This window comes from Aphis gossypii, chromosome 3, assembly GCF_020184175.1.
Source record: "Aphis gossypii isolate Hap1 chromosome 3, ASM2018417v2, whole genome shotgun sequence".
NCBI lineage: Eukaryota > Metazoa > Arthropoda > Insecta > Hemiptera > Aphididae > Aphis > Aphis gossypii.
This window is the reverse complement of record NC_065532.1, coordinates 42,287,939-42,303,700: the sequence shown is the minus strand read 5'-3', so window position 1 is coordinate 42,303,700 and position 15,762 is coordinate 42,287,939. Positions and strand designations below refer to the sequence as shown.

At 31.5% G+C, this 15,762-nt stretch overlaps 1 protein-coding gene across 4 annotated transcripts in view; it reads right to left on the bottom strand.

The window, feature by feature from the left end:
- Positions 1 to 15,762, bottom strand: part of LOC114128046 (mushroom body large-type Kenyon cell-specific protein 1-like) — a 111,409-nt gene that overhangs the window by 16,199 nt on the left and 79,448 nt on the right. The gene's annotated exons all lie outside the window — the stretch shown is intronic.

Sequence of the window (15,762 nt, the reverse complement as noted above, 5' to 3'; positions counted from 1 at the left end):
TTGTGTAGGCATACATCATCTCATGTACCTAGGTATATATACCGCGACTTTGGTGACCCCAAATAGAATCGGATTGGAAGGTTCCCCTCCCCCGCGAGTCGAAACAACTGCAGTGCTGCAGTAATAGATACTATACGTATATAATAACTGCACGTTCAAAGTAAACGGGAGGTACCTGATGCGTAGGTATATACCTATAATATAAAAGCCGAAGTACTGCAATAAATATATTACACTGCGACTGCAGCGACGTCCTAAGGACCGCGGGCAACAGTGCCGTCGTATACGAGAAAATGAGGAAAACATAATATAATATAATACGCGTGTCGTTTGGTGCATTATTATTATAGGTAGGTATGTGATATGCGTGTACAGGAGGAAAAAACTGGTTTTTTCTTTTACGTCGCGTTCAATTGACAGCCAAGGATTAATGTAAAAGCCAAACGCCGAACACACAATCGCCGTTCGACTAAAAACGCCTAAAACGAACATGGAAAACGCGTAGGTACTTAAAATATACGCTTTATGCTCGTGTCCATATTATATAGATACCCATACTATGTGCAGTATACCGCACTCTGTATATTATAATGGTATAATCTCGTTTTTCGATCGTTTCGTTTCAGACCTTCGGAGTTCTGACTGTGAAAACTCTGCTTCGATCGACTGCACGATTACGTGCTGCTGCAACATAATATATTATAACGTGCGGTCGGATAAGGCGATTGCATTCAGTATATATAATATATAGGTATACTCTCATATATTCTGTGGGCGGGAAAGTCCAAAAGCCCAATAGACCTCCATCCGAGAGACTATATAGGAAGCGAGTAAAAAAAAGCCGGCATATTAGGTTATATCTGTATAGTAATCCTATATTATTACGATTGCAAACGTCTATCTCTCGCCAAAACAACCATACTATCATAACATGACATGTATGTATCTATATATACTGCAGTTTCTATATTCTAACACATTATATAAAGTTATCAGTACCTATATCTATTGGCCTATATGTACATTTTTGTGTTCTAAATATAACTTCCAAATCATTTTTTTTGGTATAGACTTTTTTCACCTATACAAATCGATTGCGTAGGTGTACCGTATGTACCTACACATGTTTATACAAAACAAACGCAATATTACAATTAATGTTTTGGTTATAAAACCAAATCGATCTCGTCGCGCGCGCACGGTCCATAACAATAATAAATAAATTGTTGACTTTGCATGGAAGTCGTACTGCAGACATAATTATATAGGAAAGCTATTATTCAAATTCAATAATAGGTATACTGAAATCGATTTCAAGTAGAAAATATATTTTCTTTTAATTATACGCGAATAGACGCAATATAGCTATACGTATTTACTTGCACAAATGAAAGTTTACTAATCACTTCTTAAAACTGCAATTTTCATTTTTGAAATCGCATCATTGTAACCATTTCGATAATAGAAATTTGTGTGCTGCATCATACGCGTTCCTATATTATACTAAATTGATGTAATTGCAATTATTACTTTAACTATATAAACGTAATAGCATACCGCGAACGGTCGTTTGCAGTATAATATGTAGGTAGGTGCAGTAGCCGTGTATAGGTAACATATATAGTACAATACGAGTAACGACAACTGCACTTGACAATATCATATACCTACATCTTCATATATATATTATTATTATGCAAATCAAAAGCCGTAAAGGTCGTCGCCATTCGGCGTTTAAACAAAAAAAATGCCAGCATCTGTGGATCCTTACAATATTTTTACTACCGTTCCTACACCTATATTATATAGGTAAGTACCTGCGCGCAGTGTATTATAATATAATGTAAAGGTCTGTGATGATGATAATAATAATATAAAAACGTGCATCGTCGGCGGTACATTATACGTGCGCGTGTTATGCGTTATTTTGCTGATGCGGGTATAGATCAATTAAATATTTGTCCTCAATTTTTTCGTTTTTATTGGCAAGGCCCGGCATTAAAAAAAAAAAAAAGAATATATATTGTACGCCTCATCGCCCTGCAGACCGTGAAATATGTGCGTGCGTGGTGTGTCGGGGACTTGATGCACACACAAAGAGATGAGCAACGTAATCATATATAATATAATATACGCACATGCGATATTATAACATTATGTGTGTGTATATATATACATATAATATCGTGGAACGCGCTGTAGCAAATTTTAATAACACACACACACACATATGCCTATTTTAATGTATAATATTTTATATTATATTATTAGCAGAGAGCGTCGCCGCCGCGTTCTCGTGATGCTGCCGTACTCCGCAACGTACCATCATAATATATACGAATAGGCGAATATTATACGCATACATCTGAGGGTTTGGCGAAACATCAACGAAACTCCCCCGAGTGCATGTGTGAGTGTGTGTTCAACAATATTTGCCGACGACGTAGAAAATTTCGAATTCGCCATATGTACAACAATAATGTGATTATTATAATATCGTCGCGTGTCTAATATACAAAATATATAGTTCGGAGATCTGTTTGGGACGTATCATACAGTATAGGCAGGTAAATTATAATGATTTATAATATATACGCTCTCGTTTGAAATCGGTAAGTCGTCGGTTTTGTATTTTCGAGTTATAAACTCGCAGAAAAAGAAAAAAAACTATACATATAATGCGACGTTAAGGCTATCGTCGCGGTGTTGAAGCCTTACACGCACGTCGTCGTCTGCGCTATATAATATAATATACAAACAATATATTATATGCTTTTATAACGCGTATTGGCTTTTACTGCTGCACATCATAACGTATTATATATATATATATATATACACACGCGTACATTGTGTATATAATAGTCCATTTGGTACTCGCAAACGCGTTCGCATTATATGGACGCGGAAAATTGGACCGTTTTGCGATTACATGGCGAAACGTTTCGATAATCGTTTCGTAGCAAAAACAGCAGCCACGACCGCGGCAAGGCAGTATATATATATATAACATACCGGTGGCAATGCGATTTCATATTACGCGGTGTGTAGGTGTCTACATATATCTATATGTGTGTGTGTGTATAGTAAGTATAGGCGAGCCCGGAATCGCTGTAAAAATATATATATATTATAAAGTGAAGGGGGAGAGAAAAAACAATTTTAGTCACGTAGTTAATTGTGAAAAAAATAATATATATATATACCGAGAGAAGGCGAAATTGCTTATCAAGAGGTGAAGCAGAGAAGGCCCCCTCGTACGCGCACATATATAATATACTATATAGTTTGAGCGCGCTCGCGCACCGCAGCTATGAGAGATGAATAGACTCGCGTGTGGGGTAGGTTGCATGGCGTATTATAATAATAATAATATATGTGTGGTAGTTTATAAAGCATATATTATTATTATAGGCGTAGAAGATATGTGCTGTATGTATATACTGCACAAATCTGCAGCGTTCCTAGTATACGCAAGTTGTTAGGTAGGTATATATATACGTACAGTGTTTAATTCTGACAAGTCGAACGTGTATATTATAAAGACGCACCCCCGTTGGGTGGGCGTAGAGACGTATGAGGTGCGAGTAGTAAAAAAAATAAAAAAAACTGCCGACATATAGAAATACTTAATACTTATATTTATATTAGAATAGAAAACCCGCCGCGCGTCGAGTTTTTATGGCGTCGTCGACGCGTTTTAGACCTACACAAATATCGTCGTCGTCGTCGTCTCCTTCGTGATGTATAAATTCGACCGAATACCGGGTACATATAATAAAACACGAGCGTATATGAATAAATAATAACGAGAATTTAGCGTGGATATAAAAATAAATGGAAACAATATTTCGTATGTGTGTGTGTGTGTGTGTGTGTGTACCTAGGTATAAACACGTGAGTTAATAGAATATTTTTTTTTTTTGTATACACATTTAACGCACTTGTTGCAATATTTTTAATTAACATCAATATACGTGTATACGTAATATATACAATAATATCGAATAAAACTATATAGTTAAATAGCGTCAATTTGTGGTTAAAACGTTATACTAAATTACATTTTTAATGAAATTCTCGAAATTATACTTTATATGCAATAATATTACCAAGTAAGTATTTGTAGATCCACGAATACGAGTGCTTGAAGTAATATGATGTATAAATAGTAATCGTCAAAACTTAAAATACGCAATGCATATATTATAATTATTATTGAACTTTACGATGATAAACTATACATGATGTCAAATCAAATAGTAGCATAATTGATCTATTTGATCGAATTTAAAACAAACTGTCAAAGCGGTCTTCTTGAATAATAATATTAATTATCTGTAATTAAATTTTTATTAAGAAACGATTTAGACTTATGGGCAAAATAATTAAAATCAAATAACAGTTGTATTAGGCATAGCGTATAAAAATATACCTGACTCATATAATTGTTATACATGCATAGGAAGGTATCTATTATGTCATGTATAGAATTTAGACGTCTCCGGCAATTTTTATTCGTATTTTAAGTAATAGTCACACATCATGTATAAATATTATAAGTAGTAATAATACTTTGGTAGGTACTTATAATGTTATTGTGAATATAAAATTAAGATAAAACTTAAAAATAAAGATAAGGATATACCTATTATGTTATTTGTATTTAAAGCATTCATCTTAAATACATATATACATGTATTTATCCTACTTAAAAATGTTCAAAACAATACCATCAGCAAGAAAAAAAGAAGCGTTATCACATAATGCGAGTTGAATAATTACTTTTTAATGTCATTACTACGAATGAACTCGTGTAAATAATCTGAAAATTTGGCAATATTTAAAAAATTGTAATTAAAAGCACTTATAATGTATGTATACCTATTATAAACTTGAAAGTTAATAGCAATAAAATCTTTATCACTCTTTGTTTTTACCGAACACAATAAAATATAATATGCGCACGAGTGTTATTTGGCGATTCTTTATCTATTATAAATAATAATCGGACGAAATTAAATTAGTGTTTTTGTACATATGTAATTTTAATTGATGAGCGTTATTTATAAGATAATAATATGTTATACGAACATAAAAAATAACGCATTATAAATTATAATATGTTGGTAGGTAGTAGCAGGTATATATACCAAGTGAATGTATTATATAAGTTAGTATAATAACGAATAAGCGGTATGTATTTTGTTTAAAAATAAATACGCAATCGACCATCATTATATTACATGGTACAACATATTATACATTGCACAGCAACATTATTACTATCTGAATATCGCATATTATAATACGTCCTGCTACCCAGTACCTATCTACGAGGGTCACAACGAAACCTTATTACCGAGTTAAATAAACACAGCCGCGACGAAAGGATTGTAATAATAATAAGTACGTAAAATGTATTAAAAATAATAACGTGTTATTTTTTTGTTTGACGAAAATCAAGACGCATTACATACCTACTTTATTATAAATTATAATTTACGATTATGAATTTTAATTTTTTGACTGAATATTAAAATTTGATTAATAAAATTATTCATGCATGCAAATAATGTAACGTCGTATTATTATACATTATATCTATAAATAAGTTATAAATTATTATTATATGTATAGGAAAGTACCTACCTAATGGTACGAATTAAAAGCCAAACCTTAGTCGTCTGCATTCTCAAACGTAGATAATATTTAAATATTGTGCAGGTTCCGAGTATCGTATACTATTGAACTGACGTGTACATATTATAAATAGCAGCCGATTGCAAAACTTGAAATTCACTTAAAACAATAATTTACTTATTATTCGAGTTAAACCGATTTATAGAATAATTTTACACTATATAACGCAGAATATGTGCATCGTACACCAATATAGTGTATCGTTTTAATTGGTACTGATTTCAGCGCTACTATTGTCGAAATTATAAATATTGACCTTTATATAGGTTACCAGTTAAAATAATAATAATAATTATAAATCCGAAAAAAATCTACAAGCGAATATATGTATATTACACTTATATATATAGACGTATGTGTGTGCGAGTGTGTGCGTGTGTGCGGAGATAGTTAATCGGTAGCTCTTTCGGTTCGCAATAATATATATACATACATAATACATAACCTTCGCGAGCTGTGTTCTTTTAATTAATTTGCACATTGCAAATAAATCACTTTAACGATAAAACGAATTTGTTGGGCGAAAATAGGTTTCTTATCAGTATATCGAACCTTAGCTCTTGTCATGCGTACACATATAGGTACACTGTATTATATAATAGACCTTTTTAAATGCCCAATATACAGTATAATGTACGCTTAATGTTGTACGTTATTAGTTTATTACTTATTGTATTACAATCAATAATGTAGAACAAAAGCTGCGAGTAAAAAATATTATAATAAAAACGCGACCGCCGCAGACTAAGATAATATTATGTGATTTTGTTATTATTAGTATACCTAGCTGTGCTGTAGTGTTATAATTCATTATATATTATATAATAATATGCATATTCAAACTACGGTGTTCAGTTTTTAGGATTACCTTTTTCGGTATATACCATACCGTATTACCGTCTTATATATCAGTAAAAAGTCATCCCGGTTAGGTTATACTCAAATGCCGCTTGAACAGTCATTGCCGATATGTACAGACGAACCGTTTAAAACCAAAATAATACCGTACAACATACAAATAATATTCAATATATAGATACTATATAAGTATGGGTTGGCCGTGTTGATGGTTTTTTTTCGGTATACCGCAATATCGGTATCCGATTTCAATATATATACCGTCAACACCCTATACCTATAGGCTATATGGTGTATTTGAGTGCATACAATATGTAAAATAAAAATACGTATATAGGTATTAATTATTATAGTTTAACGAGCTATAGGGCTTTTTCGACATAAAGTGCCTGCGCACGTTAAATTCGTAATTATTTTAATTAAAACTAATAAGCGGTTAAATTAACGTTATCAGAATATAAATATTGACTAACTCAATGGTACATATTTGAATAGACAATCGTGATATAAAAAACAAAAAATTAAATACAATTTTTTAAATTTGGCAGTGTGGACTGAGTCAGCTGATTTAAGTTTGCCATTTATCGATCATATGGGCTCAACTGCAGCACATGTTATAATATTATGTGTGTCAGGTTTTTTGACGGTCGTAACTATACAAGTTCCATTGTTAATATTGTATCGTAGTTATTGCGGTAGTCGCTACTGCCGTTATTATTATTATTATTATAAAAACAGTCAACAATAATTATTAATAATATTATATTAACGGTCGGGATTAAAGTGTGTATTGTATAATAATAATTGTTGCAACCTCGGGCGCGAAAAATTCCGGCATTATCCTATACACACACACACGCCTGACGTCATTTCGCATGAAACTCGATATTTTATATTACACCCGATGAAATATTCGACGGCGATAAAATAAAAACCATAATAAAAGCGTCACGACGCAGACAGGGTACACACGCGCACACACACAGTATATATAAATACATAATCGTATAAACAATACTTAATTTACCGCACTATCTGATCGATTCGTATCATAGGTACCCATTCTTTGTATTATTGCAGTCGACTGATATCGTACAGGCGCCCGTCCCGCGGTCGCCCCGGTCAGAAATGAAATAATATTATAATATACGTTTTTAGAGACGTATATAGTATAGACAATAGCTGTTAATATATATAGATACGAGCAGTGATGCCCTATAGCCCGCGAGGCTGTTTGAGAACAGTCGTTTTTCGAAGAGGCCGGCTGAATTTTTTGGAATCAAACCACGTTTGAATTTGTTCTCGAAAAGCCGACTGCAGATTTTGAGACTTATTGTTACCAATACGCAGACTACATAGTACCATATAGTGATGGTATAATAAATAGGTACGACCAGAGGTGTTATCAGGATTTTTTTATTAGAGGGGGGGATAAGAAAATGTATTAAAAAGTGAACCAATAATGCAATATCAATACGCCTTGATACGAATATTGTGAAAAATTATATGACGTGTCGAAAAAAATGTTTTGTATTTGACTATTATCACTAGATATAAGTTAAACAGGAAACCCTATATATATATATATTACTTTAAAAAGACCATACAACGCCCATGGGTACAACAGTCAACAATGCATTGTGTATTATTATATTTAATTAAGTAATTGTTAAATGAAATAAAAGAATATATCTACACAATGGCAAAACAATTATTCTAAATTTACTATCTTACTATAATAATTAACAAAAGTCCATCTATGGCTATTTATTCTGGAATGAATGAAGAGTTGCGCGCTGAACGGTTTGATAAAAATTTGTCTCAAAATATGTTGCAATAAATTATCAGCTGAGGATAATTTAAAGAATCGTTTTATTTTTAATTTATCGATAGATTAGCTAAAAACTATTATATTTCGATATAAATCAATATAAATGGAAAATAATATATATAGATAGAAGCATAGCGTACATGAAATACTACTTTAGAACATTGTGTTATACGAAAAACTATAGATTATAATATAAAAAGTATTGTTATTAATTATTATTATGGAATGAAAACAACAAATGGTGAAACATTGTTTAATAACGATGTTAATAAGAGTAGTAATGGGTTAATAATGAATTTAAGTTCTTCGTGACGTTTAAGGATTGTACTTTCTGGTTAAACTGATGGTAATGCGTTAGGTGACATGGACAAACTCTAACAGGGTGTGTACGAGAAAATGAATAACTTATTTTCGATCCGCGTAAGAAATAGAAACAGCTTCTTTGCCGAGATTAATTGTGTATATAATGTATGAGACATAAATTATGTACCCAAAAGTATGTTTAGTTAAGACTTATAACAGTTTACGCGTCGTCACTGAACTATACGCCGTTCGTGTACCGTTTTATTGTATTATACACACATACACATAATAATTACACGCTTTTACATATTTTATTTTAAATACAACTGTTAAAACACATTATATTATATTATATTATACCTTATTATATGAGTTATTGCAGGTGGGCAAACGCTCGTTATCTCCGTCGGATTTGGTTTGGTCGTATATATTGCATGTATACGATCGAGAACGAATACGAACGACGGCGACGGACGTGTTGAAAACGATTTTGGAAACGATCGCGTACTCCGCGGTCATAGAACGGCTACTGTATGATAATATTATAATAATACAGTCTATAGACGAATCTATATGGCATATCGTACGATGTTGCGATTTGATGCGACGGTATAGAATATGTATACGTATATATATTACACGGCGAAAAAAAAAACCGCACGTATTATAAAACGGTCGCGCCGGATGTTATTGCGTGCGATAACATTATATTATATTAATATATAATACACGGCATCGGAAGCTGTGTGTGTGTGTGCGTATACGAATAAGGCACGGACGGCGGCGCTGAGAGAGAGAGAAGTTTAGGCAGCAGAACCGCCGTAGTCGTTAGAAAAATAATATATCGCGTACACGAAACGCGGTCCGCGTAGACCCATTAATAACATATCGATACATATAGTGCACAGAAGTGTTTAACAACGGAGAGATAACAACGTTTTTTAGAAGAAAAAAAAATGAATATCACACACTTTGGGACTCGTATTATGCGCGCCGCGGGTATTGCGTCCGTCTCTTTCTAACGGCGACGTTGGCGCTGTATATTTTTCATAATATTATAATGTATATTATAGGCGACCCTCGGCACGGTTTACCGGGAACGCGTCGCGTATAAATTTTTCTATGTACGTTCAGCGTATACACACCGGAACTGGAAATCGTTTAGCGCGATATTATAAGTAGTCGGCTGTACGTATATAGGTACAATTTTTTTTGTTTTTGCAAACGCACCACTACACGCGAAAACGACACACTATTGTTAAAAACATGTACACGCGATGTTGTTTATTTTTTCGACGTTCGAATCGTACGCGAATCGTGATATAATACCATACTATAATAATAATAACAGTAATATAAATTACCTATACCTACGTATTATTATTAAATTATTATATATTTTATCGTTATATACTAATAGCGGGGCACCGAGTATAGGCAATATCCGCACACACTTATACTAAATTATTATTGACTGGGTACACTCGACAACACTAAAAAAATGGCCGTTCGCGGGCGACGAACAAGACGTCTATTGCGGACTAGAAAACTCATACTCGACAGCGATGCGTTTTTATGAGGTGCGTGTAATATATATATATGTATTGTTTTAAAATATAAGTTGGTAATAATGTATATTTTGTAGCGTGTCGTTTAAAAAAATATTCGAATCTGTATAATATATTATATATATAGACTAGTATTTAAAGAGAATTTTTAGTCGTATGTGCGTCGCAATTTCGCGGCACAGCCCAAATGTTTTTTTTCAGAATTGAAGTCCGATTACACTGTAACTGCTATAATAAAGATTTTTTAGAACCGTTTAGGTCTATTCGCTATAAACTAATTATCGGCAATATGCGGTATCGAGATGTTTAGTGACCCCTTCAAATCAGACTGCTGCACACACGCGCACGCACACACACACGTTTGCAAGCACGCGTATGTTATGTGTATTTGAACAGAGATTGTGACTGTCTTATAAAAATATAACTTAAACGTATAGTACATAATGTATATATAAATGACAATAATAATAATAATAATAATAATAGTTAGGAAACAATTAAACGCGTTTATGCCATTGACATAGTTTTATATAGTTATAATAACGTTGAGAGTTTTGCATAACACGATTTATTAATTTATATATTATTATAAGATGCTAATGATTATGATATTAAAAATAAATAAACATCATTTCGCGCGATTAGAATAGCGCGTGTTAAACATTTTGGTATTTTTCAACAATCGATGTGATTATTTATAATAGTATAATAATTTATCAAAAACTCGAAACCCAATTTACGAGTTCTGGCAGCTGAAAACTGATTATAGTTTATTCGTTATTAACTTACACTGTGGTTTAGACGCGTACAAACTATACAAACTGCAATTTAACTTCACGGTGGGCTGATAAAAAGTATAATGCACAATTTGAATGCCACGCGTAATTTTATTATAAATAATAGCACAATCGAACTGCATATTAAGTATTGGCTATACCTATTTATGCTTTAAAATAAATAGTACCTATACTTTTATACTTTTGCACAATTAAAATTGTTTCATGATTGTGTATCAGATTTAAAATGAAGTACAGCTATAGTATTTTTTTTCTATACAATAAAATTTATCTTGTAAATAATACTATACAATATTTAATAGTAAGACCAAAAACAATAACGATTTTTTAAAATTTTATCAAATGGATATTTTTGCACAAACGAATTAATAACTATATTGGTAGATCATCTATGCGTATTCATCTGATAGAACGAACATTTAACTACTCGTCAAAAAACAAATTAAACAAAAATTTAAGAAGATAAGTTGCTACTTTGACTTTTACAAATTTTGCAAATAATTGAGTGCAATTGTACTCATCTTCCATGAAATGTATCTGATACGTAAATTATTAGAATTTTCATTTAAAATGAATAATGTTTATGCAAAATCAACTTTTATATTATTTTTGCGATTACTATACATAATAATGTGTTACTGTGTCCATTTTTTAAAATATTGGTCGAGTTCAGTAAAATAAAATTAAGTTAGCAATTTAATTATAATATAATATTATGTATGATAAACATAAACGATTAAATGTAATAATAGCATGCCAATATGCCATGACCGTATTAAATTAGCATTTAGCAGAGTTTAATAATATTGCATAATTTTTAACCAAAAATACACCACATATTATTATGTATTCATCACAGATTTTTAAAAATTTAAGTTAAATGAATGTGAATCATAGAGGACATCATAGTACCTCATCTAGCGATTCATAATTATTTAGATTACAATTCAATGCGCAAGTAAAATTAAATTATATAACCTTATCTTTCCGGGGTATATATACATATTTTAAAACATTCATCTTTATATTATATAAAAACTGTGAGATTGATGAACCTACATATTATAAAATAATATAACAAAATAATATGATGTATAATCAACATAATTATGTAATATGTATTATAGATATTTTAAATGTAGAATTTTATTTAAGGCAAACCGTTATAGATTGGACGTTTAAAATTATAAGAAGAGTGAAAATATTTAAATGAATAAACATTTTTTTAAGTATGTTAAACGACTAGAATCATTTCATATTTCATATTCCTATAAGCAGAATATGAACAAAATTTAATGGAGTTATTTTCTTCACAATAATTTTGTTTTGAAATAACTTCAAATCATGTTTATACCTACCTCTATATAGGTATAAAACCTTTCGAAAAAGTTAATACTCCTGAAGACGATTAGAATACTAATAATGTTAACAGTTAAAATAATTACCCAACGTATAATAGCACAACAGAAACATACACATCAAATATAGGTACACAAGCACATATTCTGATATTCAACAACATTATATAGATAGGTAAACATATTATACACAAAGCACATAATACTATTTTAAATCGTGTAAATAAATAAATAAATGAAAAAAATGAATATAATATAGCAATTTTTAAAACGTACCTATTGTGTGTAATTTTGGAGTCGCTCGTTTCGTCGTATAGTTTGGGAAAAAATTTTAACAAGTATAACACGAAATATTTACACGCACGATAATAATATGTTATAATATTATTATATAATATTTAAAACCATAACACATCCTATAGACGTTTGTAATACACAAACACGCGGTAACGCAAACTTACACACACACACACACACCCATATTTTATTACAATATTATACGTACTCGTATAGTATGCCGGACATTCTTCATTCAAATGCGATAAGGTTGATTTTGCCCAGCGAATAACATCATTAAACGATAACAGTGTGTTGAACTTTCGTCTGATCGGCGGAACAGCTGCGCGGTATTTTATAATATAATAATATATGTATAAAACATAAGCGTTTAGTAGTATTTTGTCGTTTTACGCAATGTCATTGCACTCGAGTATTACAATATTTTCGGATTAACTAACAATACCACCGCCGCCGCCGCCGCAGAGTCCAACGCGAACGACTTATTACGAAAAACAATATATTGACTCCGTTATTATAATGCGCTGAGTACCAGCTATATAGTAGGTGCACCTTACTGTCGTGTGGTTTATATTATAATAAAAATAAATTTTATTCGGCTTGACACGCGGCCGTTTAATGTTTAATTTTGCAAGTCTATGGTGTGATGTACGAAACAAACAGTTGACGATAAACATTATAATAAATATGCATTTTACATAATATTATTATTATTGTGTATATTTAAATCGTCGTTTTCGAATTATAAAAACAATATATTAATGACATTTGCCCGCACTGAAAATTTGCGACGATTCGCGTTGTTTTCGTCGCGCACGCGCACACGCGTCGTGTGCGTGTAAGTACTATAATACGCGGTTTACCAAATGTGTCGTTCTCGAGTATAAGAGCCCAGCATTTATTATCTAATAGAAAAAAAATCCTAAAAAAAACGTACGAAGGCGTGTTTGACATAAAAACTATTCAGAGCCAAATAAAATAACATTCGTCTGCAAAACTATAAATTCAACCGAGCCGACGTCCCCGAACGAAGGAGTTAAAATATTACGTTATTAACTTTTCGAAAATTCTCACAAAATAATAATCTTATCTTTCATATTTTATTCATGCAAAAATTCTATTCACTCGTCGTACAAACAAACAACAGTTTTTTTTCTTTCTTTTATACACTGCAGAAATGTATATATTAATTGCGATGATGAGATTTAGCAGAATTGCACAAAAGTGCGTATACATATCATCTATTTGTATAACATATTTTAGTTTTAAACGTATGTTATTAGGTATACAAAAAGATTGTGCCGACATGGAACAACATCGTTTAAGCACAGTATAGGCACATCATATGCGTACAATACGGTTAATCTCAAATATAGACGTGCGGATTGATAGACTTACTGACTTTATTATATGCATATAATAATGAGCATGTACCTGCAATAGACAATAATATATAACGTGTGCACAGAACTTGATCTAAATTATAGAATATAAGTACCTATGGCTACTTCAATCTTTAATTTTCTCGTCTCGAAAAACGAGTTGTATATTATTACAGTAAATGTGGAAATAAATCTACAATCGTGATTTAGCCTGTATTATTTTACTTCAATATATATTATATAAAATGACAATTTTACCAGCAATTACTTATACACTATATAATATATATAATTACATACGTCTTATATACATATATATGCGGTAAAATTATACGGATGCCAACAATTATTTTTCAGAAACTTATCGAATTTTATATTTTATTATAGTTTAAGAATAACATATAATGTTATTCTATTATACTTATACATATATATAAGTACATTGCGCGCATTGATCGGTTAAACACATCATATATATATGTTGTATTATGTGTATATGACAAATACGTTATCTTCGCGAATCTCAGGGAAACAAATCGATTTGTGCAGAGTTTTCATCGGTATTGCAGCAGACCTATATATAAGTGTGTGTGTGTGTGAGTGTGTTTGTAGGTATATTATATATACGAACGACGATATGTGAAAGTCTATACGGCGCGGTTTCCCGGAGGAGACGCTATAGAAACGTCACGAACTTTGAATCGTGCGTAACGAGACGCTATTTTATAATCGTAAATTTAGGCCATCGTCATTATATTTTAAACACAAAAAACAGTAGAGGAAATATACGCGAATTATAATAAATTGGTATTATGGTTATAGGTGTGGTGATGGTTATACATCACTATAAAGGTATGTATGTATATTATATTTACACCTGTGCGGGTCGAAAACGATGACGATTGTATAATTATTAATAAGGATAATAATCAAATATGTATACGCGATATTATTATAATATATTAAATATATATATGATTATTATGTCGTTAAAAAATGCATAGAGATGATGTGATGTGCTGTACAACGCAAATGCAGTGTTTGCAGCTTTGAACATATATTATATACGAGTGTATTAACTGTTTTTTTTTTGTTTTTTTTTAGAGACTTTATTTTTTTCGACTTTATTCCCGTGCCCGCCGAGGATTTTAAAAACAATGAGTCACATTTTTTGGCACGAATCCGCCGGGAAAACGCGCTCGGTCGGCCGACCGTACAGTGTATATAATATTTTATCCTCGTAATAACAATTTTTTCACTTTGTTTTTTTGTATACAGACGTATATTATATTGCATTATTGTGTATGCGATCGGTTTGCTCGCGGTTTTTATTTCAGCAAAGAAACACAAACGTTTACAAAATAATAATCAAATCCCGAGAAAAACGTGCATTATGATGGACGCATATTATTATTATATATTATATTATCGTCGGGCGTGCGAGCGTTATTTCATTGATGATCGAAACCATTTGCGCGATTTCTGCTATCGAAAAATATACGGCCGTATACATAGTGTGTAACAATTAATTCTATTATATATGTAAATGGTATACTATATGGTTATATGTATATATTATAAATAGTGGTCAGTGGGCGAGCACGTTGATCATTAAAAAAAAAAAAACAAACCATAAATTAATCTGCGCTTCAATCTGCACACTAT